General features: G+C 35.1%; 1 protein-coding gene across 2 annotated transcripts in view; it reads right to left on the bottom strand.

Moving 5' to 3' along the window:
* The window catches only part of LOC123677365 (D-2-hydroxyglutarate dehydrogenase, mitochondrial), a 30319-nt gene extending 14202 nt beyond the window's left edge, over positions 1-16117 (bottom strand). The window contains exons 1-2 of one of the 2 annotated variants that reach the window (XM_045613842.1): positions 15641-16117; positions 3698-3703 (exon numbers count right to left, since the gene is read on the bottom strand). The gene's annotated coding sequence lies outside the window, so the exon portion shown is untranslated. The remainder of the gene's footprint in view (positions 1-3697; positions 3704-15640) is intronic. The other variant, XM_045613841.1, reaches the window with a different exon arrangement.
* Between the last annotated feature and the right edge of the window lie 3605 nt (positions 16118-19722).

Here is a 19722-nt window from a genome sequence, read left to right as displayed (position 1 = left end):
TAAGTACACAAATTCTATGGGAAGGCTTGCGATATTTTAAATGTTTCCTGAATCCTCTGCATCGCTCGTTGCGAAGCGTATACATGAAAACCGAGTTCTGATCTTTCGAATTATTTCGCCTGTTGCTCCAATTTTTTTTCTTTTGATATTTTTGGGCGCCCCTGCCAACCTTGCGCCTGTGGCAAGTGCCACCTTTACCACGCCCAAGATACGGCCCTGCTACCGCCATTCTTTTGAATTTCATTTCAAAATTAGATTTACTTATTTTTCACTTTCTTTCGAATGTAAAATAAACTTTGTAGACCAATCATAATCCAACTACGTTTTATGATCGAAAGACGAGAGTCTGTTAAATTGACGTTTACCTATTCTCTATTCTGCAACTTGATGTCTATTATCAAAATTCCATAGGCTACTGTCAGATAATATTGATGTGGTCGGTGATATAAATTGTCTGATTTCTGATGTTGTTAGAATATCTGAAAAACATCGAACTACCTACGAAGCCCTGGAAGGAACATAAGTTTGGTGGTAACTCCGAATTCTAAAACTCTGATTCATAACTCAAAATTTTAAAATTCCTACTTATAACTCAGACTTTTGAAATTCCAACTTAAAACTTAGAAGTTTGTTTCAAAATTCCCAGTTATAACGCAGAATTTAAAAATTCCAACTTATACCTAACTCAGCAGTTTGTTCTAGAATTTCGAGCTATATCTTATTGAGAATATTATACTTATAGCATAGTATAGTATCCTTATACTATGCTTATAGGTAGGTATAACTCTGAAGTTTGTTTTAAAATTCCGAGTTAAAATCCAGAAAATTATAATTCCGAGTTGGGTACCTAAAGCTCTGAAGTTTCTTCTAAACTTCCGTATTCCTCGCATAATTTTTAAATTTCAACCTAGTTCTAACAGAATTCGAAAATTCCACGTTCCTTTTAAAATTCCAAATTTAAATAAGAATTTTATACTTCTAGGTATAGCTCTGAAGTTTGTTCTAAAATTCCGATTTTGAACCTTTGTTACATTTCCAAACTCGGTTTATTACAATTTGCGTATGGTTGAGAGCGAAAAGTAGGGTTAGGTTCTACTGGTAAGTTTGATCATCGAGTATGGATAATGATATGTTTATACATTTTTATTGATCCCAATAAGTCTATAGTTTTCGGCCCTCTTGTACGACGTGTTGTACCTAGTATTTCGAGGTTTTGTAATTCTAGTTTCTAGTTTAGAGAAATTAAAATTCTCTCTATGGTTTGAAATTCGACTTGAATCATTTAGTGGAGGCTTTACCAGTTTGATCTAAATGTACGTTTACACTTTTTCATTTCAATTTATAAACTCCTGATGCATTATTAAAACGCATGTCTTTGTTTTTTGTATTGAGAAAAGGTTGGATAGTTTGTGGGAAGGTGTGAAGGCTAATTTTATATTGTTTCTTGATAAAATTTTGACAATTTTTCGTGATATATTTCCAAAAAAAAGCAACTTTGGAAATTGTTGTTATTATCTGTTTTCGGAAGTAGGAAAAATGTATTTTACAATTAGTTGTTTCTTCTTTTAAGTATTAGGGAATCTATAATTCCTTTATTGAAATGGTTTCAAATTCCTTCAGAAAACACATTATTAAAAAGTTCTCGCGAAATTTGAATTCGAGTATTTTTCAACAATACTACCTACACACTGTTGTTTTTTATTGCTTTCGGAAAAAATCTTCATTACGGAACTGCTATTCCGGGAAAATCTTTCTATAGACTCGACTCTCTAACGTCCAGTGGCGTACCCATACATAAGCCTTGGTGAGGGGGTTGATAAAGAAAAAAAGTTATTCGTATCCGAGGTCCTTTGAATTTCCAGACACTTCTTATCGAAATCGATTTTCAATTCGAGAGTTCGGAGCTTTTACTTCAGAATCTCATTCATTTTACCCGATTTTTTTATTTTTAAAATCAGTTTGACATTTTCAGCCCGTAAGTAAATGATTATGCCGACGACAGTAAGATCAGATCAATCCCTTTGATTTAACCGCTGATGGTTGATGAATTCATTGATCAAATTTTTACACAATCAAATTATTGAGCGTTGTGACTTATGTTGGATATTCCTTCCGAAGGGGGATATATCCCCCTTATCCCCCCCTTGAGTACGCCACTGCTAACGTCACCACCAATCATAACAAAAATTACCAAGATCGATTAACTGCTTCAAAAGTCAGAGACGTTTGAAATGACACTAGATTTCCGAAAACACCCTGTGTTTTGAAAACGATAGTCCTGAGGTGACTTTAAATATTATTTCTCAACTCAAACAAATATCCTCTGTCATCACCTGAGCATTGTCCTATTGGCCACCCTGTAGATATAGGGGAATATTATCTTTGAATCAGCGAATTCACGTTTTCTGAAATGAATTTCATAAGTTTAAGTACATACTAATATTTTTCAGAATAAAACGAAGAGATTCATTTTTGAAACTATTTAGTGAATAAACCTTTTCAACCTTATTTATCAGGATAATTATACAATGTTAATACTAAGCCTCAATGAAGATATCAATTCCATAATTCCAATCAGAATAATATTTTCTGAATTCGAGCTTTCTCGTTATAGCTACATCGACATGGATTCTTCAGCTACAGCTACACTGGCAGTTTCCAATCCATTATTGAACCAAAGGATAGCCTCTTTTCCGTAAACATAAAAACACAAAATAGCAAACATCACCAGCAAGGCATACACAACCTGAGCAACAAGGTAAACTAAAAGAACCAACGTACACATTTTTTGGTTGTCATTGACGGAAAATTTGTGAAATTTCGAATTTATAAAGTCATATGAAATGTTTGACGTATATCTGGCAGCTGTTATTTGAAAACCATAGAAACTTTAAGTTTCACCTTTTCTTTGGAATAGGTATAGAATAGAATTTGACAACCACTTGCAATTCCACCCTGTTCTATGATCGTCAACCTATATCTCAGGATTTGGCCCATAATCGTCGAAAAATTAGATATTCGATTGTTTTCGAAGATTTTTCAGATGTTTTGGTAGTTATTTCGGTAAGAATACAAAGTGTACAAAAATTTATCCCTGCTCAAAAACACGTTCCACAAATTTTGAAGCCTAAAAACACAGAGCAAAATCAAAGCAGAAAAATTTATTGAAAATTTCTAGCGAAACCAATCGCACAAAATTATAAAATTGAAAACTTCAGTGATGCCGAATATCTTTTCTCTAATTCTGTGGAAAATCCTTTCATTATGAAACAAACATTAGAATAAAATCGTGCGAGAATATCTCAGTTTCAATCAGATTTCATTATTAGATATACGTTGGCACTCGAAACTCTTCTGTCATGGATGATGAACTGTACGCTTGCTTGATATATTTTCACTGATTCGTCTGAATCCGGCTCGAAGGACCATGAAAAATTGTATGCTTGCTTGATATATTTCCACTGATTCGTATGAATTCGGCCTGAAGGACCATGAACGATTGTATGCTGCTTGCTTGATTGTGGATGAAGGAAAATACGATAATGATTTTTACTTGTTTAATATGATAAGCGAGAGAACACAAACACAGAATAGAACTATGGATAATTGTTATTATAGTAATAACTTATGAATTAATATCTACTGAGTGAATGAATAATAATTGTATTATGAATACTTGTTTAATGCTCAAAATGAATAGGTACTGAATTATGGAAGCACTCTCTAGAGGTGAGAGCATGGTGCTAGTAAACATCGATTTGAATAGCAGATGAATTATTCTTCTCCCTGTGTAAGCCTTAACATATGAAATATTTCCATAATTATCGTTAAGTGATTTTTGCATTGAAAAAAGTTGGTTGGCAGAACTGTTTTCTGTATCAAAAATTTGACAGGTAATAGATATTATCTGTCAAATTTGTGATACAGAAAACAGTTCAGATATTTCATAATTTTTTAATTTTGAACTCGTGGAAGAATATAAGGCCCTTCTGCACTTGTATTATAAATAAAATAACTATATTCAAAAAAGTTCATTATTTGGAATAATGGATTGATTTGAATAATTTTGAGAAGTTAATAACAAAACTTTGAAAAAAAGTGCTTTGCTCGGAGAACCAAAGAAATTAAATACTGGTATGGAAAATGAAAGTAAGTAGGTATAGGTGAACAAATTTTATTTCGTCGTTCGAATTGAAAAGTGGTTGAGAAAAAACCATTTCCGAATATACCTAATCCAAAACTGTTGAATCTCAAAAACCAACCTTTGGCATTTTTCGAACACTCATATATGATACAATTTGGAACACTCTATATAGTAGAGGATGTTCCTAATTCGATGAATTTCAACTTGAAACAGTGTCAGTGAGTATATCGATATTTTTTTCGAACTTGAAATCTTAGTTTGAAAAAATTGTATAATTACTCAAAATTTGGGAGGACCTGATTAAATCAGTGGGTACAGTCTTTATACGGAAAATTTCAATTCTATGACGTTTTTATATGACATCGATAACATCAAGAATGTTGTACTTGTGATTGTTTGATGAATCCTAGAGGTAATTTCTAATTTCACTTCAGGACAAAGAAAAATATCGACATCCAGTAATTAATTTCTCGAATATATGACATAAATTCTTCTTTGACTTCAGTAGCTCCAATATTCTATGGTTAGACAGCAACAACCTCTACAATTACGCAAATCCGATAATGACATCATATTAATAGACGTCGCCACATTGTATTGGATGACTGATTGATAAGCCCACGAGGGGACGATAGCCCATTAGCCCCTTAAGGGGAGTCCGCGTCAGAACGGCGATCCGTCCAATCACTGTCCCAGCCATTAGCGTCAAGTGGCAGAAGAGAACGGCTCCGCTTTCATGACACAAATCACACGGTCAGTATCGCTCCTACCAATCGTCCAGGGGAGATGGAAAGGCGCTTGCGCGACACCCGTAACTGCCATGCCCGACAACGCGCTGGGACTCCGACCATCTGTCGATCGCCGCGGCCTAGACTATTGGATGAGGTCCCCCACCACGGCGTGCAGTGGCGGCGAAGGGAGTAGGCGCGATTCAAAGGGTTTCCCTTCGATTAAAACGACCGAATGTTGGCGAATGTCATTTTCTTTCAATTTGGATGGACAGGACAATTGTGAAAATGATTAAAACAGTGACCAAGACTATGATTTCATCAAATTTTATTATTTGTACATGTATTAATTCAAACAATTTGATACGTATTAATTATTCACTAGTCCATTCAAATTTTATGGTGGAATTCATTACTGTGAAACGTTACAATTCAATGAAAGAAGCAGAAAATATTTGATCGCAGAACTTATTATTCTAATTGTCAAGAATCTTTTTACGAACGCGTATGACTGTAACATTCAGCGGAAAATGGTACCTATATCCTTTTCAGAAGGAAAAACAATCGATATTGTGAACAACCTACACAAAACCTTGGAGTGTTGTAGATAGTCATACAAGAGAGATACAGGGTGAAATGTCATAGTGCATTCGATCAACAAAATTTATGATTATTGAAAAAAAATAATCGTCGTATATCTAGCAATCTACTCGTATATTATGACTATTATTCACTCGAATCATTCATGAAATCCACCTTCAGCGAGTTCAATGAACTTCACTCTCGTGAATAATAGCAGTCATAATAAGCTCAGTGAATAAATACATTATTTTTTGTCTCACATGTAGCAATTCACAAATGAACATCAACACGTTTGCAATTGCACTAGTCAATACAAATTCCTAAAGGTATTATTATTATTATTATTGTTTGGCTAGATAGATTCGATGGATAGGTAGATTGGTTGGTTAAGTAGATTTAAAGCGAGTGCGAGGTTAGATAAGTATACATATATTAGGGAATATATGTACCTACAGTGAAAAACAAATGTATAGTACCTATAGTTGTATAAATACAATAAAAGAGCAAATATAACAACAACGTTTGTACATCAACAATTAATCAGCATAACACATGTAATAAATCAAACAAAGCAATTCTCAGTTAAAACTTCTCTAGGAGATTCACTTTCAGCAACATTGTTTATGTTTTACGTAAAATTTCTAATTTTTCAAGAATTTAGCAATTATCTAGATGCGATAGTAAGAGGTATTATTTAACGTGTGGTGTCATCTATTGGGTGGATGTCATAACTTTCAAACTTAGCCGCTACAGTCTCCAATTTTTAAAGAATGATCGAATAAGGTGAAAGAAACGAAGCCTTTGGCGCAAAAATTTCGCTTGATAGTTTTTACGTCGTTTTTTTGATTATATTAGATTCCAGCATACTTTAATTTCGAGAAAAAGGTTGCTAGATATTCAATTATAATCAATCTTCATTTGGGAGATATCTTCAACAGTCTCTTGGTAAAATAGTTTTTACTGATTTTTTTTACATATCTTCATTTTTTTCACAAAAACGACTTGCATTTGCTGAGATAAAGCTGGTAAGAGAGAATGTAAGAAAAGTTCTTGTGAAATATTTGATGCATTATAAATACAGTTACTTCGTATAGAAACAATTTAGGTTCAGGAAAAAAACTGGAAGAGTTAAATAATATAATATCAAGAGACAATTAAAGGAGACAAATTAATCAACCCATAATAAAGATACTTTCTAGGTTCTTTAACGAATAAAAAAAGATGAGGCTTTTTGTTTAATAAAACTGGACATAATTCTGTCGTATTCCTTTTTTCTCGGCAGCAAGGGCAAAACACGCTCACAAAAATTAAAACAAGAAACCAAAATGGCGAAAATTTGCAGTATATAATATCCTTCATAGTGCCACCCCTTCGAACAGTGTAAAACCCCCATATTGAAAAGCAATTCCCACCCAACCAATTGATTCAATGTATCCAACTGGGAATCTCCATATTCATTACAAAAGAGTTGACGAGGCCAGGTGCGCCGCTGTCATATCCCATCCCCTCCTGCCCGTCAAGACCTCTTCCCCTCAAGCCCCACCACGGAAAAATTGAGCGAACGCCCCGCCCCTCCGTCGATTTGCAAGCCTTACCTGACTGGTCGATGCCACACCCAATGAAAAGCAGCTGCACTCGTACACAAAGAGAGCTATATTCGAGGCCAAAGACTTTGCCCAGTGACTTGAGAAAGTTTTATCCAAGATTTTCAGTTAAAAAAGTGTGGTGCAAGTGAATAAAATTTGCGGATTACCTGCAGGATTCGTTTTCTGGAAGTTTCGGTGAGTTCTAGACCCATTTTCTGCATGCAAACTTTCACAATGACACCCGTAAGGGGCAGTGTTGAACTCGGGCGAGTCCATTTCTACTTGGAACCGGTCTTGAGGGTGAGGTCGCTTGCTGACGTGTATGACATCAGAATGTGAGTTTTCTCTCGGCGGGAGTAGTGTTTATTCACATTCTAAGTGGCGGAAATCGAGGTTACAACACGGCTATTCGCAAATATTCATTTTTTTCACATATGATCCATTAGCGGAGAATATTTTTACATAGTGGAGTGGGCAATTAGAAGTCACAAACTTGTCAGAAACCATTTTGTAAATTATTCGCTTACTCTTTCTGCACTCCTATTTGTCGTTCTTTTGCTAAGCATCCTTTAGGCGCATATTCGCCTGTAACGTGGCGGTTTGCCGTTGGAGATTAGGAAATTTATACTGGTTAGTGTTTGTTTGGGCAATAAATGTAGATATGGCTGCGCAGCGTTCCTCGAAGCGTTGGCCTCGGTTTTTATTTGTTCGAAAAATAAGTCGACGCATGTTATATGAGGTTATCGAATAGGAGCGGTTTGCCGTCAAATATTTCAAAGTAAACATGGTTTAGCTGTTCAACTCTGGCGGTGTAACGCCTCTATCTGAAAACGTTGGATTTATGAACGAGTATTGGTGAAACTACTTGAACAAACCTTCTGGGTATTTTATTCTCGAAAGTTGAATAGTTTATTTTGAAGGAACCTGGAGAAGAATTTATAGGCGTACTTGAGGTGAAATTTATTTTTGTTGCAAGTGAAAGAAACTATACATACCTATTTATTCATTTGATATGGAGATATAAATATTCAACATTCCATTCTAAAATCTTTGACAACGAAGAAAAAGCGCTAGTGAAACTTGGCATAGTGGTGAAAGCAATAACAAAACAGAATACAGATCCATAAATGATTTTGTGAAATATAAATAGACAATACATATTGATAATATACGATATCAATGATTAATCATAAATGACACATCAAAATGGGACAATCATTTGCAGTACTTAACCAAACGATTGAGCAAGTTTGTATACCTACCACTTAGGTATAATAAATAATCATCAAATAAGAACATAGTACTGTTCAACTAATTGATGATCATTATTATTATATTATTATGATAACATTTTTTGGTGGTAAAAACATAGAAAGACTTGTTTTAATCAAATAAAAAACTTGATTTTAACACAGAATTGAATCCTGAATGAGATGATCTCAAAACCAAAAAGATTTCCAACAGGTCAGCATTTATTCAACAGTTGAATAATGTAGCAATTGTATATTTTCAATGTTGGGAAATTAATATACCAAATAAGGTGATAAAAATCACAAATGCACATATTTACAACACAAGACAAGGAGAACATTTTTAGATACCGCAGGCCTATAAAACACTGTTTTAGAATACAAATGCGGTTTTCCAATAAGAATTATACAATTTAAAATGGTTATAAAGCCACACAGAGTGTTATTTTCTTACATTTCTTACAAGGGCGTATCCAGCATCAAAATAGGGGGCGGAGGCAAACCATGGTCGTTCAGGTTGTGACATTCTATAAAATAACAATATATTACCCTAATTTCATAATTTCCAATAGTTTAAGTATTTTTTTATTATTAAAATAGTTATTTCAAGAATTGTAATGAATTCCTATAACAAAATTTATAAAAACGATTAATTGTTTTGCTTCCATGGGGGCAGCTTCTCCCCCTGTCCCTTGCTGAGTACGCCCATGATTTCTTATCATTTGTGCTCCGTAGGTTATGCAATTTAATCATGGAAAGATACACGCTTCAACGACGTTTACAAATTGTTAAATCGTTTCGTCAATATCAGAGCTCTTTTGCGAATACTGATGAGATAAATTTAAAAAGTAATTATGGACGACATTATTCAGTTGATTGACTCACTATCCGTCCTATTGCAGACAGATTTGGAAGTGGTATCAAGTACGGTTCAGTACCCACTCGGTATACCTACTGGTACTCTTGAATCGTGTGAAGAAAAATCACTTTTAAATTTGTCTACAATATGAAGAAGAATAGTTATTCGATTAGCTGAATAATGTTCTCCATGAATTCCTCTAAAATTTCTCTCAGTATTATCAAATAAGCACTGATTCTGATAAAAGAATTTCCAAACAAAAAAGACAAAGTGTAATACCAGACATCTGGTGACAAAATCTGCCCAGATATACACATACTCTGCAGATTATTCTTAACGTTGAAGGTATGCCCATTCAGTTTTTCAATAGATATAGTTTCGGTATAACATCTAATACAGATTTAGGTTAATCAAACACTTATCTCTACTTGTGAAGAAGTCATATTGTTTTTCGACACCTATACCGAGGTCGACAAGATTTGAACCTGCTGGTGTTGTCGATGTTATATACATTAGGGTCTCTCACTATAATCCCCTTGTTTGTATTCTGTTACGAATATTGCCGAAATTGCCATCAAAAAAGCTATCTAATGATGCAATAATATACTGGGTGTGCCATTTGAAATAAGGAAGTAGTAGTCTGTTTCCGGTATAACCGGAAGTTGTAGAGATCTGAAAATATCTTAGGGAAAAAGATCATTGTCTCAAACCCCGATATGCAAATTTTCAGCTCAAAATTATGATTAGTTTTCCATAAACGTCTAATAGGTCATCCTGGTGAATCACCCTGTATATTTGGACTAGGAAAATAGGGTCCATAATAAAATCAATGACCTCCGGTGGAGCTTGACAGTTTATTCAAGTGTCAGATCCCCATCTGACACTTGCAGTTTTATCAGATGCTTGCCTCATCTCAGCTATATATTTGCGAGGTGATGTGCCTCTTATAGACATAGATGTAGACCCTTCTTGCCTAGATTCAGATCAGCGTTCATTCACTTTTAATGCAGTCACAATTTTTAAATAGCTGAATTCGCCTTGAAATGCGTTTCAGAAACCCAAAACGACGCTTGTTGTACAATTCACTATGTTGACTAGTAGAATAATAGTATATTATTCAACGAGCGGTAATGTAGGTCATAACTCACGCAGATGAAGTTTGCAGCACGAGCCGCAGGCGAGTGCTGTAATTCATCAAGTGAGTTATGACCATTACCGCAAGTTGAATACTATACTTTATCTACGACTTTATCAATGAATACTAAGAAAAAAAATACAGACTTAGAATATAGACAGAAGGAACGGTAAATAAACATATGTGCTCGATCCTGACTACAAGAGAGATGGAAACTTAGTGTCACCAATTACAATCGAACTAGCTTCGGCTAGCTCGAATCCAGTACAGAGTACAGACATAGAACTATATTGAAAACCCTTAATAGTTGCCTACAAAAATGCATTTAAATATACCAAAAAACATTCCCTGTAAACGACGACTTAATGACCTTACTGCTACAAACTCCTTTATATTTTTTTCGGACAAGTAATTCTGTATGGTAACATTAGCTGTTTGTCTTTTGGAAATGTATACCTATATAATATTTCATCTTCACTATCTGAATTAATCGTTTTCAGCAAAACATTCACAATAATTAGATATCAACTCAATTTGAAGACGTCAAAATTATTAAAGTGACATTCCCTCGGACATTCCTCCCCTCAATAACAATAATGGAATGTTCCCTTTCGACCAATCGAATAGAAGCAGAGAAGTATAGAAGCATAGATCCATATTTTCCGATTTATTATAGTGAGTTATAGTAGTGAGTTATTATAACTCACGATGTTTGTTAATAGATGCTATTAATTGCTCAAAAGCAGTTGAATAATGAATATATAATTCAATAGGAGTAGATAAATGTAGTTAACCTCACTTTCAGTATCCCAAATGACGCTTGGTCATAATTGACAGCTGTTAAATTGATTTTTACGTTGATTGGCCTTTGAGAAACCGGTGGTTAGCTTATAGCACAATAACTTTAAGAAATAAAGGCGCTTTATTAATGAAACAAGCGTCAAAATAGCCAAGAAAAAGGCTTATTCTAACAAGGCGTTTAGATACAATCAAATTCACTGTTTGGTGTGCTAATATCCCTTCGAACCCTTCCATAAAGCCTGGTAATGATCACCTCGAAATCCGAGAAGAGCAACAAATCGAAATAGATTGGAAATCCGCACATTCTTTTCTTCTGCAGGGCAACCTTTGGGCCTACAAGGAAGGACCACAAAGAGGATACGGGGCACTTTCGGCACGGTCTAGTGTCGTAGAGGGACGGCATTCCCGAGAATATCTACCTGAGCGTAGACCAAGGGACCGGTTTGGCCTTGTACCAACAATAGAGTTATTCGTTTGTGTTTGGCCAAGTGACGTTCGACCATGAGAATTATTAATATGGGGCATTGGGATAATCTATTTCGGGATTAGGTACCTATGTCTCCCTTGAGTGCGATGAAAGTTGTTATTGTATTCCTCAAAAGTTTTCGCGCACATTTCTAAATGCAATTTTGAAAAGAAAACACAGCTTTACGGCAATCTTTCAGAACAAGTTTGATTGGAATGTTTTAAATAACCTAACTTCTTCATTTTAATAATAATAACAGTACTTTATTGCATATGCAATTGGGCATCGACCAAGAGTCCTTCACCCTGTTATTTAACAATCTTTGGTACGTTTTCAATTGGATAAAGGTAAAATGTTATTAAGTTACATACCTATTTCATTTTTTTTTGTATCAAACCTTTGATTTTTGCTAATAGTGGGAGTTCTGGATATTTTCTCTTCGATGTTTTCCTCCCGTCTTCCTGGTATTGAGAAATAATTCATCCAATTGAAGTAATCTATTGTAAAGGGTGTTTTTTTTAGATCTGTAGAACTTCAAATTGCAATAAAACAACGATGGATTATTCGATTGACATGAATTTTATTTATCCGCAAGATAATCTTGTGGCATTACATTTTAAATATGATTTCTGGCATATGACCGCCACGGCTGGCTCGGATGTAGTCCAATCTGGACGTCCAATTTTCGATGACTTTTTCCAACATTTGTGGCCGTATATCGGCAATAACACGGCGAATGTTGTCTTCCAAATGGTCAAGGGTTTGTGGCTTATCCGCATAGACCAATGACTTCACATAGCCCCACAGAAAGTAGTCTAGCGATGTTAAATCACAAGATCTTGGAGGCCAATTCACAAGTCCAAAACGTGAAATTCGGCGGTCACCAAACGTGTCTTTCAATAAATCGATTGTGGCACGAGCTGTGTGGCATGTTGCGCCGTCTTGTTGGAACTACAGCTCCTGGACATCATGGTTGTTCAATTCAGGAATGAAAAAGTTGGTAATCATGGCTCTATACCGATCACAATTGAGTGTAACGTTCTGGCCATCATCGTTTTTGAAGAAGTACGGACCAATGATTCCACCAGGCCATAAAGCGCACCAAACAGTCAGTTTTTCTGGATGTAACGGTGTTTCGACATACACTTGAGGATTAGCTTCACTCCAAATGCGACAGTTTTGTTTGTTGACGTAGCCATTCAACCAGAAGTGCGCTTCATCGCTAATAGACGTAGTGCGCGATACGTATTCCGCACAGAACCATTATTTTCGAAATAAAATTGCACTATTTGCAAGCGTTGTTCAGGCGTGAGTCTATTCTTGATGAATTGCCAAACCAAACTGAGAATAAATCACTTGACAGCTGTTAAATCGGTCGCCATCTTGAACAGTAATGCCAACTTAAAGTTATATACCTCGAAAAAAACACCCTCTAGAATGTCTTATTTAGCCTGTTCATTTTTATCTCAATATGGCTCTATTCTGGTATAGATAAACTAGACTGTTTGGAGGATTATGAAGTGGATTTCTAGGATGTCTCATTCGAGTTATGGTTCTAAATGCTGTCCTTTCTGCTACTGTGAGATTTCTAATTTCTGGAGGCTTGCAGTTGACAAACACTGGGTGTACATATTCTAATAAAGGTCAACAGATTGTTTTATATATTATTGATGCACTTTTGATGTCAATGCCTCGCTTTCTGTAAGATAATTTGGAAAAATATTTGACTCTTGATATGGTTTTTCTCTTCATCAACTTGGTGTGTAGGTTGAAGTTCAATTTATTATCAATGTTCAGTTCAATGTATTAGATTGCAGGTACAGGTTTTATGCTTTTTCCATTAATTTTCAAAGTTGGTGATGAAGGAGAGATTTTGTGGTCGAAAATTATAAACTGTGACTTGTTCGGATTAATCTTCATTCTCCACTTTGATTTTAAGTGGCCTAAATATAATGGTTGAAATCGATCACCAAACTACAACTCAATCAGCAAATTTGGCCTTCTGTTATTCATTGAATCACTCTCCAGATATTCATAATATCATTTTTCAACAATGGACTAGTAGAACGAGAAATAAAGAAATCCTGATAATATCACCTTGGCGCACGCGTAACTTTTAACTGGAGCAGCTGGGACCATTTTCGGCGCAGACTGAATACTCAATACCAATTTTCATTAAAATCGTATAAAAATTGTTGAAGTTAGGGCTGTTTCAAGTACTTGCGGACATACACACTGACAGATTGATATAGAAAGATTGACACGAAAACCAAAGTTGTTCAGGAATCAGATGCTTCCTCTACCTATAATATAACTTCCCTGTAGATTGTTGACAGAATGTATCATTGCAAAATGGTTTATTCGGGTTTATTTTTCAATGCTTCAACCTGAATAATCCTTCGATCTATTAAAACAAAAATGAGTCCGACAATCTTCATAATAAATGGACATTGGTAGCTCGTTGGGAAAGGCAAAACATCAAAATCGAATGATGATGTGAATTTTTGCTTTTCCTAGCTTTGTCTAAGAGTAAAATTAATCATCATTTGCTTTTCTTGATAATATTTTCTGGAAAAACTGAAAGGATATGTAGTAATCAAGTATACCTTCCTAATAAATTATCTATTATTATCTAGTAACTGTGCAAATAAGCGCAAGATTTCAATCCTTCTCTTCAATCTCAACTCCTTCAAACACTTCCAATCGCCGGACACGCAGCTTAGCCCTATAATATTGTCGTAGGATAAGCAACGTTATACGATTATCCATATGTTTTATCGTAGCAAATTTCTAGTTGCTTATTATTAGATTGATAGTAAATTTTCAATTCACTGCATATATGCTTTTTTGCTTGATGAAATCAGATATTAGCTCTTCATGTGAAATCTCGATTGGCATTAAAGAATTTATTGGTTCTTTCATGTTTTTATGCTGCCTTTGGGATACTCCCAGAAAGTTTTTCTAGAAAAACTATTCCAGGATAAATATCCACGAGCATCCATTCGAAAAAATATCGATTCAACATAATTCTTTGAAATAGTGAAACATGATTCTAATTTTAATAATAATAATAGAACCTCGTGCAGTATCTACAATTCTCAACGCACTTATCTCAACTTACGATATTTTTCTATAGGTAACTACTTATCTTAAGTAGGTCATGGCGCCTAATGGCCTTGAAATCGTGAGACGAATGTTGTACTTTCAACAGACACATCTTCAAACGCTTATTGGACTTGAAAACTGCAATATCAACCCCTATAAAGTGGACTTCTAGTCTCCAATCGATATTCATATTGACACAGGGGGAACTTCTTACATAAAATCTTCTTCAAATATGATCTGTGGGGTTGACCGCACTTGAAACGTCTTGTTTCACTCGGTGTCAGATGAATTAGGGGTTTTAACGTCGATAAGCAATATCAAATACGGAAGTAGAGAAGTTCAATTTATATCTCATTCCTGCCAAATAAATAGTTAACAGGATTACATAGTCATTCAACGTTTTTTTAAATTTATTTTAATTCGTATTTTGTATTGAGTTGATAGATATTCGTTTAATATAAGCTATTAGGACTGATCAATTGTTTGATTGTGTAGTGTTTTTTATTTGGATAAAGGCTTCAATTTCCACTAATTTATTAATAATACACAGTTTTAGCTATTTCTATTTTTTATTATGAGTTGAATATTTGAACTAGCTCAAGAATAAGATGTATACAATATTGACTGCTAAAGATTTGCATACGATTTTTCAATTATTAAAAATCTTACGAAAAAAATCATGAAAATAACAACCTGAAGGGTTTGCACAAGGGTAATTCGTTCCAGCAACTAGTACCGTTTGAATTAAGTTATCAATAGCTAAAACATAAGGGCTCAATTATCGAATTCTACAGAACAAAATTGACTATACATACCTATAATGTTTTTTTAGCAATTGAAAACGATTTTATTGTCTATAACTTATTACAAACTGAATATACTATAGATTGCTTTTACTTTTCCCAAATTTCATTGCACGCCACTGATGAAAAATATTCCATTAGTAAACAATGAAAAAAATTGCCATTCCAAAGCAATACAAACCTTGTCAAAAGGATATTATCAGAACCAATTGCTGCTTTTATCCTCGTCCAACGTATTATGACTCAAGAATCAGGTTTAGATTACGAAACCAAAACATCACACTTCCAATAATGGAGTTTGCCGTTACAACAGAAACCAGACCGGATACAAACCCACTAAAACATCCTCCTTATCTAAAAACATAACCCAGGCACCATAATCCAAATAGTGGCACACGAAATCCCGGAAAAACACACGCGACCACAGAAAAAACCGGACGTTCTTTTTTTCTAGGTTAGGTTAGACGTAGACGCTGGCTCGAACTCCCGACTCGTTTGTTTACGTTCACAGCCGCCCGCCCCGTTGCCAGCCCGACGCCAAGGCCAGCTAGGGAAAAACGCTTCAACAACGCCGCAGACGGCTTGACAGAAGGCTCCACACGCGGTCTCCCGTTTCTCCCCACCCCTCCGCGCCAAAACACGCGATGCGATCAATAATTTCCCCTCTTGCCCCGTCCAAGTTAGCGCTCGGCTTACGATCGGTCCTCGGCACGCTGGTATGGGGCAGGATGCCTCGTCCACTTGCACTCTCGTTCGATGCGACGATTGTCGACCGCTCCCGAAATAGTGTCGGACTCGTCGGAAACCGATGACCTTGAAATAATTCTTTGTTACGTCACGCGGAAGGCGGTATCTGTTCGTGAGGTTGTGGAGGATAGTTGTTAGGATTGCGCTAGTGTTTTAGTAAAGTAGATAAGAAAAAATACTGCAAATTTCACACTTAGGTTAATTCCAGTGGCGGCTTCTCAATAAATGCAGATGTACCCCCAACAGGGTTATTCACCGGGATGGCGAAATTAATGGAAAACTAATTATAATTTTGAGCTGAAAACTTGCATATTGGGGTTTGAGACAATGATCTTTCTACCTAAAATAATTTCAGATCTCTACAACTTCCGGTTATACCGGAAAAAGACTACTACTTTCTTATTTCAATTGGCACACCCAGTATATTATTGTATCATTAGATAGCTTTTTTGACGACAATTTCGGCAATATGCCATACCTTGGGTAAAAACTTAACGGTTCATGAGTTAATTGGATTTTTATGAAAAAAAATTGTGGCGATGAGGACTCACATTTTTTTAATATGTCGGCAGAAAAAGCTTTTTTCGAATTTTTTTTTCTTTTTCGATAGTGCAAATACGTAGTATTGTAAGACTGTTTGCGGTTTGGACCAAAAATGTACAGGGTGTTCATATGAAGATCATGAACTTGGATAACTCAAATTCATCAAAACTCAAGATTTTCAAATTAGAACCTATATTTATTATTAATTCAGTCGATCCTACGTACAAAAATAGTGGGGGTTACTCCAGCAAACCCTATACCTAAAATGAATACTTTAAGAGTTATCGAGGAAGAACTTCAAATGAGGAAAATTTTGTACTACATTCTTCACCTATATTAATGTAGTGAGACCCAGATCTTTATTAATTCAAATTCATAAAATATTCATCTTGTTCCAACAAAAAAATTGCGTTTTAATAACAAACAAAAGGCAGGAGACAATTTGCATACCTAATTAGTAAACACAATGAGATATCATTTATTCATATTCTTTTTTCTTTTATATTTATACCTACCTACCTGATTCGAATAAATTTTTCAACACTGGAATAGGTATTGTTTGTTAGCTCTACTTAAAAAGAACTATTTTTCCTTGGAGGTTCATCTTCATGCTATTATTAACTCCAAAAAAAATGTAAGAACACTAGCTAGTGCCGAAGATTCACCTAGCCTACATATGATTAAATTATACGATACTATAAAAAAGACCCATGCTCAATTATTTAATTCATTTCATCAATTAATTACGCACAGGTAAATATTTCGCGAAATATATACCTCTGTAATTTTTTTTTATGTTTATTTCGAATGAACATTATTATTATTATTAATAATAGTGGATATCGGAACTATTATAACAAAATGTGTTACAATGTGTGTACAAAAACGTATCTTGACTTGATTTGACCTAGCCTTAGTCCACACAAAAATTTGATGATTTAAAAACTTTTTGTGAAAATTTTATCAGGAAGATATTGGCTTCAAATAATTCTCTTATCTAATTCCTACCATTGGGCTCCAAAAAAATTTTCACCTAATGAATAAGTAAGCTATTATTAAATACATATAAATAAATAAACTTCAATACATGCGAATTGTGCTGCAATTTTTTGGTTATCATCGGGAAATAAATTCGCAAGCATACGAACAATAAAATGCCCATTTGCCATTTCGATGGCAGACCAAATATAAACAATTCGGGTATCAACAACTACCCACAAGTGTATAGCCATTTCAAAACACAATAACCCGTAAATAATGTTTGTGTGACCCTGAAACTGTGAAGGTCACGGTCACGGAGGTTCATGTTACATTCGAAGACCAAAGCACTGGATGTTTAATTTAACTGTAAATATACGTATATTGAGAAGAGAGAGAGAGAGAGAGAGAGAGATAAAAACTTCCAGAAAAACACTGACACCAGGTCAGAACCTCTTTTACGTCCATAAAAAGGGCGACAAACGCTTTTGCTAAGTAACAACGTCCACTACTACACTTTTTGGTTTCTCGAAGTTTTGTCGTATTTGCTATAGCCAACAGTAATCCTCAGGAAAATCCAAAATATTATTAAGATCCAGTTAGTAAGCTGTGAGAATTGATTACAATCATAAGTTTTGGTATAGGTAGTTATTTACCCAATATGTAGAGAAAGATTAATAATAATTCGATAAACTGGTATAATCAGCACAAAAAAGAAGGACTACAGAAAAACACACTATATCTCGAAAACGAAGCGTTTGGAGTCCCCTAATTATTGGACTTTTTTTCTTAGAATCACACAAATAATCTCGCGTTTTCCTTTGTATCTCCAATTTAGAAACACCCTCTTTGTTAACACATATCGATATCTAGATGTTAACAGATATTGAACCCGCGTAAGAAAACATTTCTTATTGTTCAGAATCCATGAAATGTTTCGTTGATTGAGGAGAAATTATGACAGATTTAGTTTTTGTTTTCATTTTCATTATTGAATGAAGAAGCGGGCAATAAAAGAAACGCCCAACCACATATGTTCCAATACCTGTAAGATTCATTCGTCGTTTAACGCTCTGCAAGAGAGATATACCTATCTATTGTTTACCACGCCATAATTTCAATTCTTGATTTTTTTCGTTGATTCGAAATTCACCGATTGTGAATTGTGATTTTGAACGTCCTGTGCCTTATTTGGGAGTACAGTGCAACACCAGTTAGAGCATTCGACATCTGTAGGGCCCTCCTCGCGGTCATCAGAAATCTCCCAGCTACCAAGAAGTTAAAAGAGCTAAAGGTGAGGACGTTTCTTTGCCTAGCTGAGTTAATCCTTAATTTATTGCCAAATACTGTTATACTTTTCTCCTATTTCGAATGCCTATGCAAAGAGGGATTAAGGAGGTGCGTTTATTTTTCTTTTCTTACACCTCTTAAATCAAAAGTTTAACACTTATGTTTTGGTGAAACGCTCCTGAATTTTGCTAAAGCCTTCTGATCTGTATTTTACAACTAACTACTACTGCAACTAACTACTAGGTGTACAAATTTGCTTCCGCCGTTTCGCAATAGGTGGCTGTATCGGTAAGTAGTAGTCGTAATAAATAGATCATAGATGTCATACAATAAGCTTAATGTTAGCTTACGAGCCAAATTCTTGTCATTTGCGCGAGGTTTCAATTTTCTGCTTTAATATGAAGAAATCTGCGGCTGAGGCTCATCGAATGCTCTTGAATGCCTATGGTGAGGCCGCTATTAGTGAAAGAACGTACCGAGAGTAGTTACAACGCTTCAAGAAGGATGATTTCGACGTCGAAGACTAGAATGGCGGTGGAAGAGATAAATATTTCGAAGATGCAGAATTTGAGAATTGACCAGCACTTCCGGTCTTATGAAGAAGTAAAAAATTGGATCGATTTGTGGATCTCTTTTAAAGATGACCAGTTTTTTCAACGCGGGATTCGTACGCTGCCTGGAAGATGGGAGAAGGTAGTGGTCAGC

Source organism: Harmonia axyridis, chromosome 4 (assembly GCF_914767665.1).
Source record: "Harmonia axyridis chromosome 4, icHarAxyr1.1, whole genome shotgun sequence".
Classification (NCBI taxonomy): Eukaryota; Metazoa; Arthropoda; class Insecta; order Coleoptera; family Coccinellidae; genus Harmonia; species Harmonia axyridis.
This window is presented reverse-complemented; position numbering and strand designations above follow the sequence as displayed.